Here is a 21,505-nt window from a genome sequence, read left to right on the forward strand (position 1 = left end):
TTTAGACTTCTAAGATTGAGTAGCATTACCCTCAGAATGTGCTTGCTTGTACCTGTTATGGTGGTGAATTTGTCATTTGAACCTTGCCTAAAAAAGGCACTACAGGGGTGGCAAGAGCCTTTGCCAGTATCCAGAATCCTAAGGGTGACAGGTACAGGCCAAAGTGATGGATTTGTTGCACATCTGCAAAACAAAGAGCAGCAGAAATACCCACTCTAAGGACCTACACCTCATCTGCGATATAAACAGGATATGTGTTAAGACAGGTACATGTCTTAAAGATTACCATTCTCCAGAACAGGCTTCCCATACATGTGAAGCAATGCTCATCCTTAACCTTACTGAATTGTAACTTGGTCCAATGGATGAAAACTTGCAAATTTACCCCTGGTTTGGCAAATAGGTCCCTAATGGACAGGGGCAGCCTGTAAATGCTTGATGTGTACAAGTGTATAGTGTAACTGTAAAATTCCTTGGGGTGTTGACACATGTCAGCAATGTTTTGGTAAATTTGAGGAAAGCTTTAATTAGCTTAAAATGGCCCTAACAGTATGCAAACATAAATTGGTCCAGTGGATGGAAAATTTACCCTGGTAAGCTGTGTTGGCGGGGTCTGGCAGAAGGTAGGTTTGTTACTTAGTATACTTAAGTAGCACACAACCCTTCTAAAAAATGAATTCCCACAATAAATGTTACATAAGTAGCACACAATTCACACCTTTTAACTTTATGTACACTTTACTCCAAAAACAACTTATAGAAAACTTAAACTAGTAGCTTATCAAGAAATGTACATAAGCATTACATATACACAAACCATTTCTGCCCAAAAGGTATACTTTTCAACATATAAAACATACAATTTCAGTTAAAAACTGAAGAAAATAATCCCTACAGTATAAATCGCCACCTGATTAGATAGAAAGAATTTCCTAGACAATAAATGTGGTGTTTGAGAAATGTCTAACTGACACTCCTAAAAAAAAAAAAAAAAAAAAAGAAAAAGAAAAAAAAAAGTATTCTTAAAGAGATATACTGAAATTGTGACTGAAATTAAGCAAAAATTTTTAAATAGACATATTAATAAAAAATAGAGTGGAAGGGTTCCATAAAGGGGTCTTACCTGTCTGAATGGAAGCTTTAGGCCATCTGCTGATACTGAACAGACTCAAAAATGCTCAAAGTGGCAAGAAAGTATTGAAGATGTTCAGTCACTCTGACTGTTACTATGCCCTTCTCCAAAATGGGTCAGCCTGTAAGTAGACAGAGTGACTGTGTGGGGGGAATGAAAGATTTTCAAGATGGTCAGTTGCTGTATCCTTGGCAGGATACAATCCATCGGTTACTACAGCAGTGAGAAAAATGAACTTTTTGGAATACTGTTTGCATTGCAAGGTGTATCTAAGAAGTACATTATTACCGTTTTTATTTTCTGTGTGTAATTATGTTCACAAATATGTTTATGTATAATTCTCTTACTGAGCTGAATCAGATCAAGATTTATGGCCAGTGAACAGTACCTCTCTTATGATCTGCTGTATTATACGTCTGTTATTAAGTTTGAATCCATTTCTATAGGCTAATAACCTGGCCATCATGTAAGAGAATATTTTTCTTCTTTTGGCTGCTCCCATTAGGGGTCGCCACAGCGGATCATCTGTTTCCATTTCTTCCTGTCCTCTGCATCCTGCTCTGTCACACCAACCATCTGCATGTCCTCTCTCACTACATCCATAAACCTTATCTTAGGCCTTCCTCTTTTCCTGTTACCTGGCAGCTTCATCCTTAGCATCTAACCTTTATTCTTTAGCAGCTTTTGCGGGGGGGGGGGGTCTAAAGAATGGAAATGATAAAATATGACCAGTTTTCTAATAAGTAGGGCATCTTTGTCAGCAGCAACAATAACAAGTGGAAGCCCTAACTCCAGCTATAGCTAGACTGGTTATTTGACTAGTTTGTATGTTAAGTTAACTCAACATTTCTACAACACTGAAGAAGATCAAATGAAATTACGCTTTTTATCTCTTGCAAAACCTGTCTGTGGCAATCCATTTAACACTAACAATGGAGTCTTCTAATATTTGAGACTGACATTTGCAAGAATGATTAAACTGTTTACCATTTTCTTTCCAGCTCATAATAAAGAATAGGATTATAAAAAACAAAGTGACATTGCAAAATTACTTTTATTTTTTTGTTTCCCTCAAATGCAACTCAGAAATTTTGATTTGGTTTGAATAAATGTCTCACACTAACAAGACAAGGGGCAGGATTCACGAAGCCTCCGTGTAAGAGTTACAAGGCTTACACGGAGGCTGCAGTTAAACGGTGTGACGTCAGCATGCCATGCATATGCATGAGGGCATGCTGAATCACACCTAAGGTAACACGGTCCGTGTAAGGCAGTAGGGGGCGTGCCCGTAGGGCGAGCCCTGCAAACGGACACGCCCCAGAAGAGTAAAAGTCCCGAAAGCAAACGCCCACAACAGAGTCTGTGTAAATGTGAATAAACACAACACAACACATGCCCCCACAGACTATGAACATAAAATGTATAAATGAACATCTTATATTTTTTGTATAAGTTGTAAAGATGTTTGCCCATGAGTGCGCTCGTTTGCGCGGGCATGCCCGGCGCTCAGCCACAGTTAGCAGTCAGTGGAAAAGCATATAAGAACTAAATATGCAAAGTAAGCCAAGAAGCAATAGCGTAGCGGTATAGACATCGGCTGAAGAGGAGGCAGTCATGGTTCGAACCCCCACAACATAAATTTTTATTTTTAGTGAAATAAGCACGAAACAAGTCTCTGACATATATGTACATATATAAAATTATATTTTATGTAAAATGTAATAAAATGGGCCAAGTATTTTGAAGAAATGTGAGATAATAAAAAAAAAAATGTCAGATGTGCCTATAGCTGCGCTACAGTCTAACAAGTTGAGGATATCTGCCTGTAGGTGAGTAGTGTTTTAACAGGTGTAAAATGAGTGCCCGTAGGTGAGCAGTGGTTTAACAGGTGTAAAATGAGTGCCCGTAGGTGAGCAGTGGTTTAACAGGTGTAAAATGAATGCCCGGGGTTGAGCAGAGTTCTAACACGCTGAAACTGTGTGCCCGTAGCTGAGCTGAGCATAATATGCGTGCTGACAGCCAAACGATGCGTAAACCAGCGTGACCCGTTTGCGTGGAGCTGCGCACCACGCCAAGCTAACCGACGGGCAACATTGAGCAAGCTGTATCAAAACTGTCTTTACACAGACACACCTCCTAGCCTGTGTAGACAGTCATAAAATATAAAAAGCAATGTCCATGTTCGAACCCAGGATACCATGCACCATAGTCAAAGTACTGAACCACTAAGCCATGACAGTTGCACTTATAAATGCAGTAATAGCATATATATAGGAATGAATAGAAAGAGGAGCATGGCAAAGCAGGTTTTGTGAAGCTGATACAATTCCAAAATGGCCAATCACAGATAAGTGTGGGAAAAACGGCATATATAAGCCCCATAGGAGGGAATACACAGCATAACCGATTGTGGAACCGACTTGCAGCCAGGATGGCAGGTGTAGGAGAGGGTAGTTGCTTCCGAATATAAAGGTGGGGCATTGAGGAGTCCAAATATATGGTTTGGCTCCTCATCCATGATCATGAGGCCCAACTCATGCAGGGCCAGGTCCTGTGGGGAGCATATAGGGCTGAGGCATGGGACCGGTTGGCACATGATCTCACCAGTGCCACAGGAATACCAAGGACTGGTGAACAGGTCCGTCACCACCATGCGGACCTAAAGAGATGGAAGCAGGACTAACTGAACCGTTGGATCCAGGAGGCCCGGCAAATGCCCAACGCCCCACTACTGAGTAAGTTACATGTAATTATTTATGTAAGAAATTAACCTAGCTGATATTATGGAGATGTGTATTCCAATATTACTTCATTTATATTACAGCTGCAGGTGTCCGTTCCATGAACCGTCGAGCCTATGCAGATAGGCTGGTGCGGTTGCGCCACCAGGCAGGTCAGTAATTCTCTCCCTGTAACTGTAAAAAATATATAAGTATGACAGTTTGCAAAAGAGTGCAGTGTAGTCACTTATTAATAAAATGTGCAAGTAACAGTGTAAGAGAGTTTGCAAGTATTGCTTGATTACAAAAGTGTGATGCAGCCTGTAATCCAAACATAAAAATGAAACAAGTCTGAAATAAAGATGTCCCACCTGTAATATAATAGTACATAACCTGCAGCAGGCTGAAAAGTACAGCTACAGAAGCTGAGTAAAACACATGTGTGAAATATATCCCTGTTGAAATTCTGAAACATGACATAAGTGAGACTGTTGGAAAGGATTGTTATAATTAAAAGTAAAACATGTCAATAAAGTCTAGAATTAAGTACCATCCTGAATTGTAAAAATAAAACAAGTGAGAGAGTGTAAGAAAGAGGTATGACTCCGCCAATAAAGTAGTAATAACTCCTGAATAAAGTATACTGCAGTCAGTACAGAATGAAATGAATGTGACAGGCAGAACCAAACAGCAACATGTGTTGAAAAAAGTACTGAAGCTGGAATGTGTGTCCCAAAATCTGGATATGTTGCTCTCAGTTTGCAATATGCAGATAGTATGGTTGTATGAAATACCAAACATCCACAGTTGTCTATAGCCATATAAAGCAAATGTAGCAGGATGATGTAGCTGAACAGAGCCAGATATGAATGTGTATGAATAAATATGACATGTATATTGATGTAGCAGTAACATTCCTATCACCAACCTGAATTAGTTATCACATAGGAAACTGTAGTCAGACCTGTAGTGTGTATATATCTGCAGCTAGTAGAAATGTACAGCATATGTATAGGTATTCGAAGTTGTCAATGAAATATTTCTTCACCCTACCCTATAACCACAAATAATCCATTCCACGTGAAATGGATATGTGCATTCACAATTAACACCCCTGGACATTTGTCCTGTTGGTTCATACATATTTGCATGCATGTTGATGCATGTGCCCTGTTCATACATCCAAACCTGATGGCCTGTTGCCATCAATCAACCCTGCATGTTGTTGGATTGTGTATTGCTGTTAAAATTATGCATGTGTTATGCTTGCTGTTTAATGGCTTGAATTTATGGGTGTTTGGTTAATGGGAATACTAATGCATGCTGTTTCAACTAATTGTGAATGGTATTGTACATTACTAACCCAAACTGTCATAACATAATGCAAAACATAGGACGACAGGGAAGGTGGGTTCCAGCGGACCCACCTCTCCCACCTCAGCTGGCGAGTGCACCTGGCAGTAGTGCCCAGGCTGGACCCTCCTCCGGTGGCCCTGTGCCACCTGCGGGTGGAAGCGCTGCAGGGGATGGGGCTTGTCCCCCCTATGCAAGTGTGGCCGGAGGAGAACATCCACTCACCCTCCGTAGTGTCCGGACTGTGGTGCATAGGGAGATCCGGCACGCTGTGCTTGGGCCCCTACGCCAGCTTGAGGCACAGGTGGCACAACTCACGGGCGTGCCTGCTGCCCGGCCTACACAGCCCCCAGCACAGCCCCGTCCTGGGCAGTGAAGGCACAGTGGCAACTGCCCATGGGTGGGGATCTCAGTTCCACTGTTGCCATCTGTGGGCTCATGGGCTCGAGATATCCAAACATCCGTCCCCGTCAATTGTGTAACCCCCCCCCACATGTGTCATACACCACCCCTGTATGCATCTTGTTTGTCTTGTCTGTTAACCTCCCTTACCTACCTCCCCAGCTATACCGACTTCCTGTACCTGACATACCACTCTCACCTGAAAAAAAAAAAACAAGGGCACTCTGTACCCACAAAAAAATTACTCCCCATACATAGCTGCCCATTTTGCACACATGTCTGCTGGACATGTAAACTGGCAATTACAATTGGCTGTACAACAAATATTATTGTTGTCCTCACACCTCTCTCAGGGGTGGAAGGTTTCAAATTTCACACCAAATTACAAACATATGCACAGCTGTTGCTGACGAAGAAATGGGCAGCTATGGGCCTTTCCCACATCACTCCTGCAAACCCCGAGCTTGTTTTCCTACTGTCCTACCCTCTTTGTGCCCCCTTTTTCACCACTTTCCTATCTCCCCATTTTCTTTTCTTTAAAAGAAAATAGCACGGGTGTGCGCGAGAGTAAGCACTTTTAAGCAGTAGTAAGCGAGTAAGCGAGTGTGCGCGAAGCTAAGCGGCAGTGCGCATGCGTGACCTCCGCGCAAACCAGCGCTAACCTGCTTACAACTGCTTAAAAGTGCCTTAGTCACTCTGAATGACAAGGCCTGTAGTTTTCTCAGCAGCTAAATAAAATACCTCCCTCAGTCTCGAACCCAGGAAACACTAGTCTGCATGACTTACCACTAAGCTATGACTGCTATACAAGAACATTGTGCTGAAAGAAATATATCATAAAATAGTAGGAATTAATTAAAGGGAATATAGCAAGTCTAGTACACAAAGCATGTCATGTATATTTACTGTCAAATCTAGTGGATTTGTAAAATAGTACTGTGTGCTGAGCAACGGTCATGCTAGTTGGTAGCTACTAGGTAATAATGTCACAGTAGCATCTGGCAAGCCACACACATACTCAGAGCAGGATAAACACTACCATAGTTGAATAGTTAAGAGATTAAACATAGCAACTGTGACTGAGTTACAGGGATGTCCCTGATGTGAAAACAAATGTCAACTGTGCCCCACTGACACCCTGTCAAATGTACTAACAGTAGGCAGAAAGGTGTAACTACACATGCAATGGTAACTATGACTGACTGAAGGTATGCACCACCTGCACGGCACAAATGGTGTACTAATACATATGCTTGAAATAACCCACAGTCACAACTGCAGAGTATCAGAATATGTCATTGGAGTAACCCACTGCTATGTACCATTCCATGAGGCTGATAAAAGATGTACCGGAGAGTATCTGAGGCCTGCTCAGCAGCATGATCAAATACCCCTGTAAGTGTCAAGGCCCACACCATGGCCAGACCACACTGCATGCAGTAACACCCTACCACAACAAACACATAGGGAATTGCTGCCCAAACAGATTTAGCAAGCATTACAAGCTGTGAATGTAAATGAAACATAGGAAAGCCATTGCAACACATTACACGAAAGACACCTAGCAGGCATACAACAAGTGAATGTAAAGGCCAAATAATGAAGCCATAGCAACAGATTGCAAGAGCCACTGCTATATACCAGTTACACCACAATCCCCACAGGAAAGCACACACACCCATATACACAGTATTACTAGTCGTAGATGTCAGTTTACATACACACGGAGAACAGGACACTGGAGGAAGGAATACTCAGCTTACAGAACAACATGCATTGCAGTGTCTACAACACAGCCTGAAATATGAGAGACATACCAACCCTTACACTCACAGAACAGTGTCTACAGCAAACCAGCATGCTCCCCACCCTGATAATCTGAAAGGGCTACGCCTACCTAACAGACCTTTTTATAGCACAGTCCTGTAATCACAGTGAGAACTGCAATCACTACACAACAGGCTGCATGCAATTAGTAAATGCTGGCTAACAATTGGTGCAGAAGCCATCACATGGACATGTGCAGATACCTACAAAAGCATCCTGTACTCCCAGTCCACACATACAATACTGTCATTGCACCCGCTGGAGGTAGAGTGAGAGAGGGAGAGAGAGAGAGAGAGAGAGAGAAAAGAAAGAAAGAAAGAAAGAAAGAAAGAAAGAAAGAAAGAAAGAAAGAAAGAAAGAAAGAAAGAAAGAAAATAAAAAAAAAAACTGAAACAACAAAGCAAGGAGGCTGACAGCAGGCCAAGCAACTGCAAGCCTATGCAAACAGCTGCAACAAACATAGGTAATGTAAACTACTACTATAATGCTCTACATACTGTGAACCCTCCAGATGTGTTATTGGTCTATATCTATGTATATGAAGATGTGCATAGGGCCGAGGACATACTGAAACTGTCACTGAAGGCTCCACATACATATGTATGTGACGGTGGCTATGGGCACATAGCAATGTAGGTTGTAGTGCAATGTACAAGTAGGTTGTACAGTAATGGATGTTCAGCAGTATGTTACTGTGTGTATACATATGTGGAACTAAAAAGGAGTATATATATATATATATATATATATATAACATGTGTATACGTATGTATATCGAGATATGTATGTATGTATATATATATATATATATATATATATATATATATATATATATAATATGCATATGTGTATACATAGATAGAGAGGGATGTAGAAATACATAGACAGATATAGTTTCACAGTGTCATAGTTTAGTACTAGGCTATCTGCAGACAGTGTATAGAATAGATTTATAAACTTGCGCCTCTGTATAGTAGTGACACAGTGAAGACCCCCCTACATAATAGCATGAGTTTACTGTGCCTCTGTCTAGTAGTGACACAGAGAAGATCCCTGCTGTAAACCTATGATCTCCCATCCACTTGTCAAGAATGCACATGAAGAGTGTCAGTGAGGGTCTCTGCCTAACATGAAATGGGAACCTGTTCCACAGTATGGGAAGCCTCTTAGTGATGGATCTGTCCCTACAGTATGTCCTATTCATATGTGTGCTGAGGTTTAAATCCGTAGCTGTCGTGCTTCTGATGGATTTGGATTGTATGAGGTGGAACATGTCCATCAATACCAGATTGGACATGGCCTACTACATCAGGCACAGATCACCCCTACGTAGGCAGTATGCTATGGAATAGAGCATGAGTTACGTTAGTCTGGCAGCATATGACAGTTGTTGCAGACCCTTGATCCTCCTGGTCATGTACTTATGGGGTCCCCCTAGCTGTTGCAAGTGCCAGGTGAGGTACATACCAAATGGGGCATAGTACACGGTCATGGGCCTGATAAGGGAGGAGTATAGGAGTACAATGACCCCTTTTGATGTGGATGTGAATCCCTTCATGATAAGGTGGGCAAGGTAGGAAGTCCATCCAACCACTTTGGCAACGTGGGTGTCAAATGAGAGGTCAGCATTGAACAGTGTCACCAGGTCTCCGATTACTTTGTCTGTACACAGTGGGTTATTGTCTATGTGATAATATGTAGGTACCTTGTCCGTCCAAAAGGGTATGAGTATACATTACGTGGCATGCAGTGTAAGGCCATGACTCCGGCACCAGTTGTTGGTGTCCGTGAGGCCTGTCAGTAGGATGTATGTGTCAGCAGGTGTATAAACATGACGCCTAGTATGCAGTCATCTTTGAACATTGTCAGCCACTACCCTCCCATGTCTGCTTCCACATCTGAGAATGATATGCCGAACATGAGCAGTCCCAGGACAGAGCCCTGTGGGACACCACATGTGACTGGCTCTGAGTCTGAAATGGCACCAGTGAGTTTGACTGCAGGGTTTCTATCCGTTAGCCGGTTTGCAACCCATCAGGTGACATATGGATTTACATTTCAGCTGTTGATCATGTCTATGATGCCAGAGTGCGGTATTGTGTCGAAAGCCGTAGGCAAGTCCAGGTAGGCTGTATGGACCGCTGTGCCCTCATCAATGGCTCTAGTGACTGATTTGAAAAGGTCAACCTGGTTCATAAGGCAGGATCTCCCTCTACAAAGTCAAACCGGGTGGGATCAAGTGTCTAAGTCCCCAATGTCTCTGTGTATGGGTACCATAATGATCCTTTCCATAGTGTTGCAGACCCGGCTGGTTAAGCTTATGGGGCGGTAGTTACCAGGGTCTGTAGAGGTGCCTCCTGTGTGGAGTGGGACTACTGTTTCTGTATGCCAGTGTCCAGGTACATATGCTGTAGTAAGGCTACGGCTGAATAGCATGTAATGTGCATGTGTAGCTCCTCTTGCAGTTCACATAGCATGCAACCTGCAATACTGTTGGGTCCCATTGATGCTGTGTTTACAGCTCTGCTGAGGGTGGTTCCCAGCTGGACATCTGAGATGACAGGGAGGTTACAGTCAGCTGGGATAAGTAATTCCACATGTGTGGGTGAGGGAGGGGAGAAACCTGCACTGAACCTGTCTGCCAGAATGTTGGCATTATCTGTGTGTTCAGTTTAGCGTTTGTCACTGTGAACTAACTGTGAACACAACTGAGGATTCCCACCCAGGTGTGTAACATAGCAGAGGAAGGCCTTGTGGTTATCTGTAGTGACCATAGCGATGTCCCTCTCATTGTTGGCCTTGCATGTTTGTACGACAAAACATATCTTTCTACTACTGCTGATCAGAGATGCCATAGCTCTATGGAAGTATGCTCTGCCATGCAGTAGCTACCTTCTGTTGTTATACAATTTGTTCAATGCTGGGGTCCACCAGACAGGACGCCTGCCCTTGGTGGAGAGGGTCATGGTTTCATTTGTGATTGCATGATCCATGCATTCTTGGAGATGTCTGTAGAAAGCATATGTGAAGGTGTCTGCACTGTGGGAAGTGGTTTACACTGGCCCAGTGGGCATTAAGGATACCAACTCAGGCATAAGAAGTGTAAAGTCGGCATGTGAGAGGTTTCCCACTGTAGTCTTTTGTGTTGTGAGGGAGGTGGGATATGTATATCCAGGGGGATTAGTCTGTTTTCAGATGTGACTAGTGAGGGGTATACTTCCAGTGTGTAGCACATTGTCTCCATGTTTGTGATGATCAGGTCTAGTATATTATCTCCTGTTGTGGGAGAGGTGACTAGCTGTTCCATTGCATTTGACATAGTGAATTTTGGGAACCTTTGGGCTAGGGTGTTTGAGGTAGAATAATGCACCCAGTGTATGTTAGGGTAGTCGCAGTATCCCAATATGATGGTGTGTGGTGGGACATTCATATCCTCCAATGTCTACAGGAAGGCTGACTGTGGTCCCTGAGATTGGGAGGGAGGTCTGTAACATGCTACCAGTTGTATAGCAGGTTTGCCTATGGTTATCTGCACCTGGATGGTCTGTGATGCTTCATGTGTTGCCACTAACCTGGAGGTGTGTGTGTCCTCCATGAATATGGACACACCTCCTCCCTTTTTGTTTTGTCCCATGTCCTGGGGCCAAAACGCATGATACGGGGTATAGCCTGGTACTGCTGGTGTGCTCTCAGGAGCCTTGAACCAGGTTCTCACTTACTGCACAAACATCGAGATTGGTAGAATATGTACGTACAGATATATGTAATACACACATACATATATAGATATCTGTAGAGACTTATACATATACAGATAGATCTGACTGACAACAGATATGTCTGTATATGACTATCTCTCTCTCTCTCTGTCCCACCCCCTCAACTCTCACTCACCCTGTGTCTCTCTCTCACTCTTTCCCCCTCTCTCCCCACATCTATATGTATATATCTACATCTATATATACATATTTTATATACATATATACAGATATAAATATATCAATATATATATATATATATATATATATATATATATATATATATATATATACATATATAGACTGTGTGAGGCACATGTGTGCAGATGTCTTGCAACAGGTGCCTGGTGTCACAGGCATGGAGTGAACACCAGTGTGGATACTGGAGTACCATACCCCATTCAAAAACACTGACACCAGTAACCATCACATATGTACATGCCTGCCCACCACTGCATGTGTCAGGGGGGAACAGGGGCAACAAGTGTACAATAGGCTCCACATCGATATAAACAGTGGCACACTAGTCCTGTAATACCTGTACATGGAATGTGTCAGCGGACATGGTGTGTCAGCTATGGACATGTAGGTCACTGTACCCCTCCACACCCCACAATGTCCTACACGGTATGTACCTCCCATGACAGCTACAGATATGGAGAAGGACACAGACATATGCAAGTAACTGTGTCAATGCACTCAAACACCACAGAGCCCACACAGACTACCTACATAGAGGTTACCACTGCTGGATATACATAGTTCGGTCACACCCAGGATAGTTGTCTAACAACCATGGTAACACCTCCAACATCCACAATACAAATTACCTATGTCTGTCGTCCTTGTTACTGCAGTATAGAGCTCATGGTGGAGGTACAATACCCTACCCACAGATATGACATACCCTGTAGTAGACCACACAGAATTAAGAAGCAAGGCTCCCCATGAGTAGATGTCAGATATACCCCTGCTGAATGTTATGCAGATAGGTAATATGCCATATGAGTCACCCTGTTTAACTGTTTGTAAGGAGCAGGTACAATCATAACACGTGTGTCACAAGGGGCAGGGTAGCATAACAGTATGCTGCTGTAGGCCCAGGGCCAAAAGCACACTACCTACCTAGGACACAATGCACACCCATGAACACATTGCAAACGGAATATGTGAGGTGGAATGAGTGTGCTAGTGACTGGGTGCATGTTGTGTACTGGTGTGATTGCTCACCATGACTGTCTGTCTGTCATGGTAGTGTGTGTCCTTGGTGTGAGGCCAGAGACAGGTGTGTGAGGTATTGCGATCAACACATACTACATTGCCATATGTTGTGCTGTGTTACCCTGTATGTCACTGTGGTGTAGGTAGGGTTATGGCAAGTAAGAGTAGTGTGCAATACCAGTGAAATATGTAACGTGCATTGTGTGCAGTGCATGGGTTGATAATGTTCCCCATACAGTACCTTGATACAAACCCCCAGTGTGCGGTTGTGTATTGTACCTGAAACATTGTGTTGACTGCTGCAGTATACTAGTCTGTCATATGGAGTGTGCCAGGTACTGTTGCACAGTTGTCGGATGAGCACTGATATCTGGTCATGTACATGTGTATCCCCCAATAGACAGACAGATGCTATATATGGTGCTTACGTTATATCACTGCAGTCGAGTATTATGTGTATTATGTGTGCCATAGTTTGCTGACAGATATAGCTGACATATTTTCCTTCTCCTTTTCAGGGCCATGGTTCATCAGCGGAACCCTGTCTACTCCACTGCAGAGGAGGAGGAGATACACCAGAGCCTGGTGCGGGATTTCACTGTACTCTTTTCCCGCACCAGCCAGAACCAGCAGGAGAGGGCTGCACTGTGGCAAGACCTGGTCCATCGGGTAAATGACATAGACACACATAACCAGACATATGAGCAGGTACGCCATCACTGCAGTGATTTAATTAGAAATGTCTGTCAGTGTGCGTTAGATATCCACAGGCAGCAGCTTGCCACAGGTGGTGGGGTGGCTAGACATCCCCCCTCACCAAGCTGGAGGGACTACTCCTGAGTGTTGTGGCTCCAGCACAGCAGCAACAACAACAGCATACATGTGTAATGATGGAGGCTGGAGCCACACAGCAGCAGGACACAGAGCGTGCAGGTAACATGCCATGTGTATAGTTGACTATTCTGTACCCTGTTAGGTTATGCATGTGTGAGGTGTGGCCTCGTTTTGTAGCTGTAATCTTGGTAATTATTGTGCATTAGTGATATCCTCAATATCTGCAGTACACCTGTGGAAGCTAACTGTTGCACTACTGAACTGTATCATGCCCACAGTATCAATGGCACAGTTGTGCCCACTGACGATAAATGTCTCTTTTCTGCAGGTCCCTCTGGTGTAACAGCAAGGCAGCCTATCCATGCTGGTGAGTGTGTAATACCATTACCTTCAATACTCTGTATACTAATAGTAATAATAGGCTGAAGCAGTAGTGCTATGTGTTTGATTGCAGGTGTATTTGTGTCTGTGGGTTGATATCTCATATACTGAGGTGTGCGCATGTGTGCATGTGTGCATGTGTTCATGTGTGCATGTGTGCATGTGTCCATGTGTGCATGTGTGCATGTGTGCATGTGCCCATGTCTGCATGTGTGCATGTGTGCATGTGCCCATGTGTGCATGTGTGCATGTGCCCATGTGCGCATGTGTGCATGTGTGCATGTGTGCATGTGCCCATGTGTGCATGTGTGCATCAGTGGTGGCATTGTGTACACATTGTAAACTGTGTTTCCTGTCTTACTCCCACAGGTTCTGGTGCTGCTCTGGTGTCGTGCAGCAGGGAACCTGAATCAGCTGCTGTGGATAGTGATAATGATGATTTTTATTTATTTATTTTATTTATTTTACATTTGTTGACCGGGCTAGTCTGGCTGGATACATGTCCATTTTCAGCAGAGGCCCGAGGAGAAAAGCTCCACTACATACTGGTACATTACATAAAATACATTACTGTAAGATACAACTTATAAGGATCAAAGAACTAATTGAATGTAGGATATTAACAATACAGAAGCATTTTTAGAGAAATGTACAGTTCTTAAAATACTAAATACTGTGTAGAATTCCTAATCCCATATTATTAGGAAAAGCAGGAGTAGTAATTTTGAAAAGAAAGAAAGAGGTAGCACATACAAAGGTCTATACTATATAGTATTAACAGTTCTGATAATACATTTGTGCCAGGGCACCATTTCTAAGAAATAGAATTGCACATCAGGGAGCAAAGTGTAGGTTTAAGTGAGAGGGTAGATGACAGGATGCAGAGGTGTATTGAGTAAAGAGAAGAGATGTTATAGGAAAATTAATATCTAAGTGGATATAAGGTGAGCTACAGAAGAGGAGTGATACAAGTAGTAGAGACAAGTAGAGAAAGTAATGGAGAGAGCTGTAAAGAGAGTTGGGCACTAAAGTCAGTCAGGATTAGAGCAAGGGCATAACCAGTTGGATTTGAAATGGTACCTTAGTTGTTTCTTGAAAAGTTTTGATGAGCCTAGGGAAGTCAGTTCTATGGGAAGTTTATTCCAGTAAGAGCCAACAACATTTGTAAACAAGGAGTCACCAGCTTTATTGTGTGATTTGAGAGTAGTGACTAGCAGTTTGTTTGCTGAGCGGAGGGAAGTACGATTCCTGTAAGGGGTGACAAGGTTATTAAGTATTGGTGTATTGTTAGGGTAATAGAGAATTTTATAGGTGATAACTAACTAGTGGAGGAGAATTAGATTTTGAAGTTCAAGCCAGCCGAGTTTTTTGAGATTATCACAATGATGGGTACAAAATGGGGAACCTGTGGCAAATCTGGCAATGTTATGGTAGGTTGTGGCAAGTTTCTGAAGGTTTGATTTTGAAAGGTTGATAAAGGATGGGGAGGCATACAGTAATGTAAAGATGAGATGAGTTTGGGCTAGAGACACCTTGCTAGTTGGTGTAAGAAAGGGCTTAAGTCTATAGAGGGCACCTATCTTTTTATTTACAGCTTTGATGGTTAGGTCGATGTGGCAATCAAAGTTCAGTTGATTATCTATTGTAAAGCCTAGCAGTTTAGTTGAATAATCAGGTGTAATGATAGTGCCATTGTCAGACACAATAGAGAAGGAGAAGGGGGGCAGACTTAAGGGTAGGTGAGAAAAGTAATAATTTGTTTTTTTTGGGATTGAGGAGGAGACAGATATGTTGGAACCATTTTTCTGCTGCTGTAAAGTCTTTTTGGGTGGAAGAATGGAGTTCAGCTGGAGATCCAGCAGAGCAGATGAGAGATGAATCATCTGCATACTGAATACATGTGGATGTTGGGAGTGAAAACAGATAGGTTATTGATAAATATGGAGAAAAGAAGGGGACCTAGGATGGATCCTTGAGGGACACCGATAGTGACTGGGAGCTGAGAGGATAGATGGCTGGCCCAAAGCACAGCTTGTTTTCTATCCTTCAGGTAAGAGTCAAACCAGTGCAATGCCATAGAGTCAAGTGAGAGAGATTTCAAAGTGTCTAGCAGAAGTTGATGGTTCACCATATCAAAGGCTTTAGAGAGGTCGAGAAATAAAGCAGAGGAGGAAAGGTTGTTATTGCGATTTTTGTTGATATTGTCTGTGAAGGAGAGAAGAGCAGTAGAAGTGCTATGGAAAGGTCTAAAGCCGTGTTGGGAGTCTGCTAGTAGGCTATTATGTAAGAGATGATTTAAAAGTTGTTGGTGTATACAACGTTCCATAATTTTAGATAGAGGTGATAGAAGGGCTATGGGACGGAAATTCGTAACCTCATTAGTGTTTCCTCCTTTATGCAGAGGAATGATGTGGGAGACCTTCCAGAGGGAAGGAATAGTAGATTCGGTTATTGTTCTGTTAATTAAGATGGAGACTGGGTATGCTAGTTCTGCTGCTGCTAGTTGTAGATATTCGGCTGGTAGTTGGTCGGCTGATGGAGTGCATGGTTTAAGTTTTGAGAGTAATTTACGTATATAGGTAGTGGAGACTGTCTTAAATTTTAGTGTGGGGGTATTTATTTGAGGAGAGGTCTTTTGAAGGGAAGTGGGGGGAGCCATGGTGTTTGCTAGTGAGGTGACTGTTTCAGAGAAGTTTTTGAATGTATTGGCAATTATGTTGGGAGGGGTCTGAGCTAGGTTAGTTGGAGTAGGTGTTTTGGTATTCCCTGGATGGAGCAGTTTGTTGATTCCTGACCAGAATTTTTTAGGGCTAAGATTTTGATTTTGCTGATATTGAAGGTAATAATTTTTTTTATCAAGATAGGTGAGTTTTTTTGTCGTATTTCTAAGGTGTTTGAAGTTTTGATGGTCAGTTGGGTTTTTTGTAGTTCTCCATTTTGACCATAGTTTGTTCCTTAATAGCATGGTTTGCTTGGTTTCTTTAGAAAGCCAAGGTGTTGCTTTGGATCCTATTCTAATTAAGCGAGAGGGGGCGTGATGGTCAAGGATATGGAGAAATGTGTTGTTGAATAGGGTAAAAGCTTCATCTAGGGGGAGGTATTTTAGAGCTGACCAGTTGTACTCTTTGAGTTCATTATGGAAAGAAGGAAGGTTAAAGTTTTTTTTGCTACGTATAGTACGATAGCTAGCCTGTTTGAGATTGTTATTTGTTTGTTTAGTGATGTAGGTGAGGAGATGGTCGCTGATTTTGTCTGGGAGTGTTCCAGTTTTATATAAGAGGTGATTATTGTTGACTAATATCCAGTCCAGGATGGCTTGTTTATTGGTAGTTTTGTTAATTCTAGTTGGGGAGTTTATGGTTTGTTGAAAATTGAAGAGGTTGAGGTGATAGGTGGGTTTTGGTGTTATGCAGGAGTTCCAATCAATATTAAAGTCTCCTAGTATTATGGTTTCCTGAGGAAAGTTACAGGAGAGCCAGCTAAGAATGTTTTCAAGTGTATTTAAGTTGTTGCCAGGGGGGATATAGGAACATATTATATAGATGGCTTTGCTTTTATTTATTTGATACCTGTGTAATGGCACAGGTAGGTGTGCCAGGGTCCGTCATTGGTCAGCCAATTGACACTACACAGTTGTCGACCCCATCAATGCACACAGTCATCCTGCCAATACATCCTTTGTCACCAATGTCCCTAGGTGATGGACAGGATACAGTGGGCATTGACCAGGGTAATGTGGTACCAGTGGCACATGCATCCCCACACTGCAGCCATGGCCAGGGTCCTGACACAGTACCACACAGGCAGACATCCATGGGTTCTCGTGGGAGCATCCGTGGGTGTACCGCCCCTGTCAGACGTGCCCACAGAGGTCTTTCAAACCCAGCTATGTTTTGGGCTGTAATGCAGGCACAGTCACGTATGGAACGGTACACCAGACAGGGTCTGAGGGAGCTGAGAGCATGTCGCACAGCCATGAGTGACAGTATACATGATGTTGTGGCTGCCATCTGCAACTTCACTGAGGTCATTGACAGACATTGGGGGGACACATTAGATCTGTTCCACAACTATATGTCCATGATCCAGGGCAATGGTGGATGGTTGAGGTGTCGACGTGGCCGTATGCCAGCAACAGCAGCAGCTGCCAGCCATCGCAGACGACAACAGGGCCGCGGCCACTCACATAGTGCCAGCAGCAGCCCCAGCAATGCTGGGTCTGTGCTGTCATCAGACCGCCCCAGGAGACCACGTGCACGTGGCGCTGGACAGTCCCAACAGGGACCTGTCTCCAGTCAACAAACACCTGCTTCTGATGACAGTACCCAGTCTGGCTTAGTACCTGATATGGTCCGTAGCACCATTGCCAGGCACAGGTACCATGTCCGTGGCCACAGACAGTGATCTGTATGACCTGGCAGGTACAGTCTGTGGCTGTCCACAAACACCTGTATATGGCAGCCATGAGGTGGGACTGTGTGCATTCATACACACATGCAAAGTGATAACACCTAGGGCTACTGCATACACGCACACACTGCATCAACATTGCCCATCTTGTACTGCTGTCCCTCACCAACACACACACACAGACATGTCAATTGGTTGTATCAGTGGCAGACTCAGGCATACCAGGTACACACCCTGTGCATATGATGAAACTGTGCCACCTCCTGCAATCTGTAAAATCGGTGCAGGAACAGGTTAACATGGTGCTGATGCACAGGGTGAGTACATAGATGTATTGTAATAGTATGATGTTGACAACAATACAGTGTAATGATAGCATTGTGGGTATATGCCTGCATGCCTGATGTAGTTACAGTATGAATGTCATTGTATTGTTTTGTACACCCATAGTAATTACCACAGTGTTCTGTCTGCACATCTTTGCATACTGGTGGTGAGGCTGTGAAGGGATGGCCACCTATATAAGTAGCACAGGGGATACAACAATGTACATATTGATACTCAATGATGGCCATGTCAACTGCGAGTTGCATGCTGTCCACACACGACTCTGCAATGCAGATGTTTCAGGATGTTGATATCTGTGCAGTACTACACAACAGGTTCAAGGCTCACAAGAGCACACTGGCACTACAAGGTCACACCTCATACCATGCATGACAGCACCAAAACACAGAACTAACTATGACAGAAGGGAGAGTGTCCATACATGTCAAGGATACTGTGGTGCCAGGACAGGTAGCATACATCATACTAAGTCTGGAACTGCTGAGTGAGGGCTCAGTGTCTGTTATTTGACATGTGTATTATTACAGGTATGGTATCAAGCCAGTTATTCAACATTACGAAGGTACGTGGTCTATACACTTGTGTGGGGTGCGGCTGGACCCAGCCCGTCTGACCTGTGAATGCCTGGGTACTGGCTTATAGTGCCTGCATATATGCCCTGTTACCTACTGGAAGTCGTACACCTTGTTTGTTGTAGCATAGTCTACATACAGGCCTGCTGACTGTAGCTTTGTTTGTATGCATGTTTGCCTGTTATGTTCCTGAAACACTGATTCCACCTGCAGTGCAGATATACAGTGCCTCTGTGGATCCCTAGTGACATCTGTGTTGCTTACTATACTGATGTCCATGTGTCACTTGACAGAACATCACTGTTTGTCCTGTTTGCATGTAGCTTGCCTGTAACACATTGCATATGACTTACCTCACATTTGCTCAAGACAGCATTCATATATGCCAGCACTAACAAATCAGGAGCACTACATCCTCACATAGTCACCTTGAGTACCTTGTTCCGCATTGGCCCTATGTGTCGTTACTTAGTATGGGAGTCACAATGCTATGGTAGCATGTGCAAAGGTCACCTGTCGATCTACTCTCAGGTCCAGTTGGTGAATCTGTGAGTCATGTGGCAATGTTACAGCTGCCTCATGTACACAGACAACCCTCTCCCCTTCCCATACACGTACAACACATGTGAGAGATGCAACCACATAGCCAAACTGGGGGCTAAGCTCTGTTTACACAGCACTGGCATTCCCTGTCAGGGGAGTGGGATACTACAGTGAATACAGTACCAGTCTCCCATAGACCTGCCATGACCACAATCCAAACACAGAAACACACAGGTACATTATTGGGCTCTCAGAATAGCATCCTGCCTGAGCAGCTGACACCTGCAAAGCAGACACACAAGCAAACGTTAAGCCAGAGCAGACCACATGCAACACATAGATCACAAAGCCTGTGTGCCAGTCACAGGACATACGGCTAGACAACACACCTGCTACAGTTGTATGAGGTACCTCTATCGTCACGTACACTGAGGTCCTGCTCCCAGGCTGAACAAGGTGATGGTCACACTGAGCTGCCCGTCGGGCACTATGATCCACCACATAACACAAGCATACCGGTCACTCCAAGGCATGTAGAAGTATGACTCAGTCATTGTCTGTGCCAGTGTGTATGACCTCTGACGCACCTCCCTGGACTACATGTTAGGGGACATAGAGGGGCTCTCTGAGCTTGTGGCACAGGCTGGTATGACCCTGGCATTGAGTAGCATCTCACCCTCACCATGAATGCTGCCACAATATGTAGACAGGATCATCAGTTTCTGCAATTAACGTATCTTTCAGTGACATTCAAAGGGGATCCAATGCCTTTCAGTGTGGTATTACATGCTGGACATGCCACATTGCTTTGCTTGGGACAGCTTGCACCTGTCACCCATGGGCGGTTGTATATTGGCAGAGGCTGTTGCTACACACATAGTGCCTTTGTATGAAAGGCTGACATTACATAGCCACCTACACAGGTATCACACGGGATGGGACACTAATAGCAATGCTACTCAACAGCAGCAGTGTAAACCTCAAGATGCATGCAGTGGAAACTGTCCTTAGCATGGGGTACAGCAATATCCATGCAGTAACAGACTCCTGGTACAAGGCTCCCAGGTGCACACTATCAGTGCCAGGTCATTCCTCATACCATGCTTGTCATCCCCTACACATGCACCAAACCAGAACAGGGGGATGTATCCAAAGGCACCTCAGATACACACACCCCCAGGTTGGTGGCACTGTACAAAGCATCAGAGCCTCTCCATGTGCAACACACAGTGGGTTAGACTGCCTTCAGGTTCATAGCCTGGCGCACACCACACTCCCATTCCCAGGAAACCCACTTGGCCTTCCTGACAACACTGGGAATATGACGGTCTTCTACACACACCATTATATGGTTGTACTGCGACTACCCTAACATGCAGTGTGAGCATTATTCTAGCTGCAAGACCCTATCTGAAGGGTTCCTATCATTCATTCCCTGCATTGCTATGGAACAACCTGTTACCACTCCCACAAGTGGTGACAACATGCTGCACCTGTTCATCACCAACATGTGGACTATATGCTCCAGACCAATCATGTATCCCTCACTGGTGGGATGACACCATCTACAACCCACACTGTATAGTCACATACCACATGCAGCCCCTGCACAGAACACCACAGTCATACAGTTGTCTGATGCATATTCCATGTATTCACATGAGGCAGGCTTCGAACATGGGAACTCTTGCAGTTCACAGGTACATATGTGTAGGTGGCACACACATACATCATGTGTGCATTGACATTACTAATATAGTGTATGTCGTGCAATATTGGGAACAACACCCCACACACATGGACAAACTGTGTGACAAAAATACACATGGCATTTGTAGGATTCAAACCCCTACCTATGTTATGACACTTGTAAAAAGCACATTAGCAGAGTGTGCTATTTGCATTTCTGGAGGGATTGCTTTCCCCTGCTGTACTTATAGGGTGCTAACATCATCGGTATTTAGACAGTGGAATATGGAGCATGTGTTGTGTAGTACATTTCAC

The sequence above is a fragment of the Protopterus annectens genome, chromosome 2.part0 (assembly GCF_019279795.1).
Source record: "Protopterus annectens isolate FY-2018-M chromosome 2.part0, PAN1.0, whole genome shotgun sequence".
NCBI lineage: Eukaryota > Metazoa > Chordata > Ceratodontiformes > Protopteridae > Protopterus > Protopterus annectens.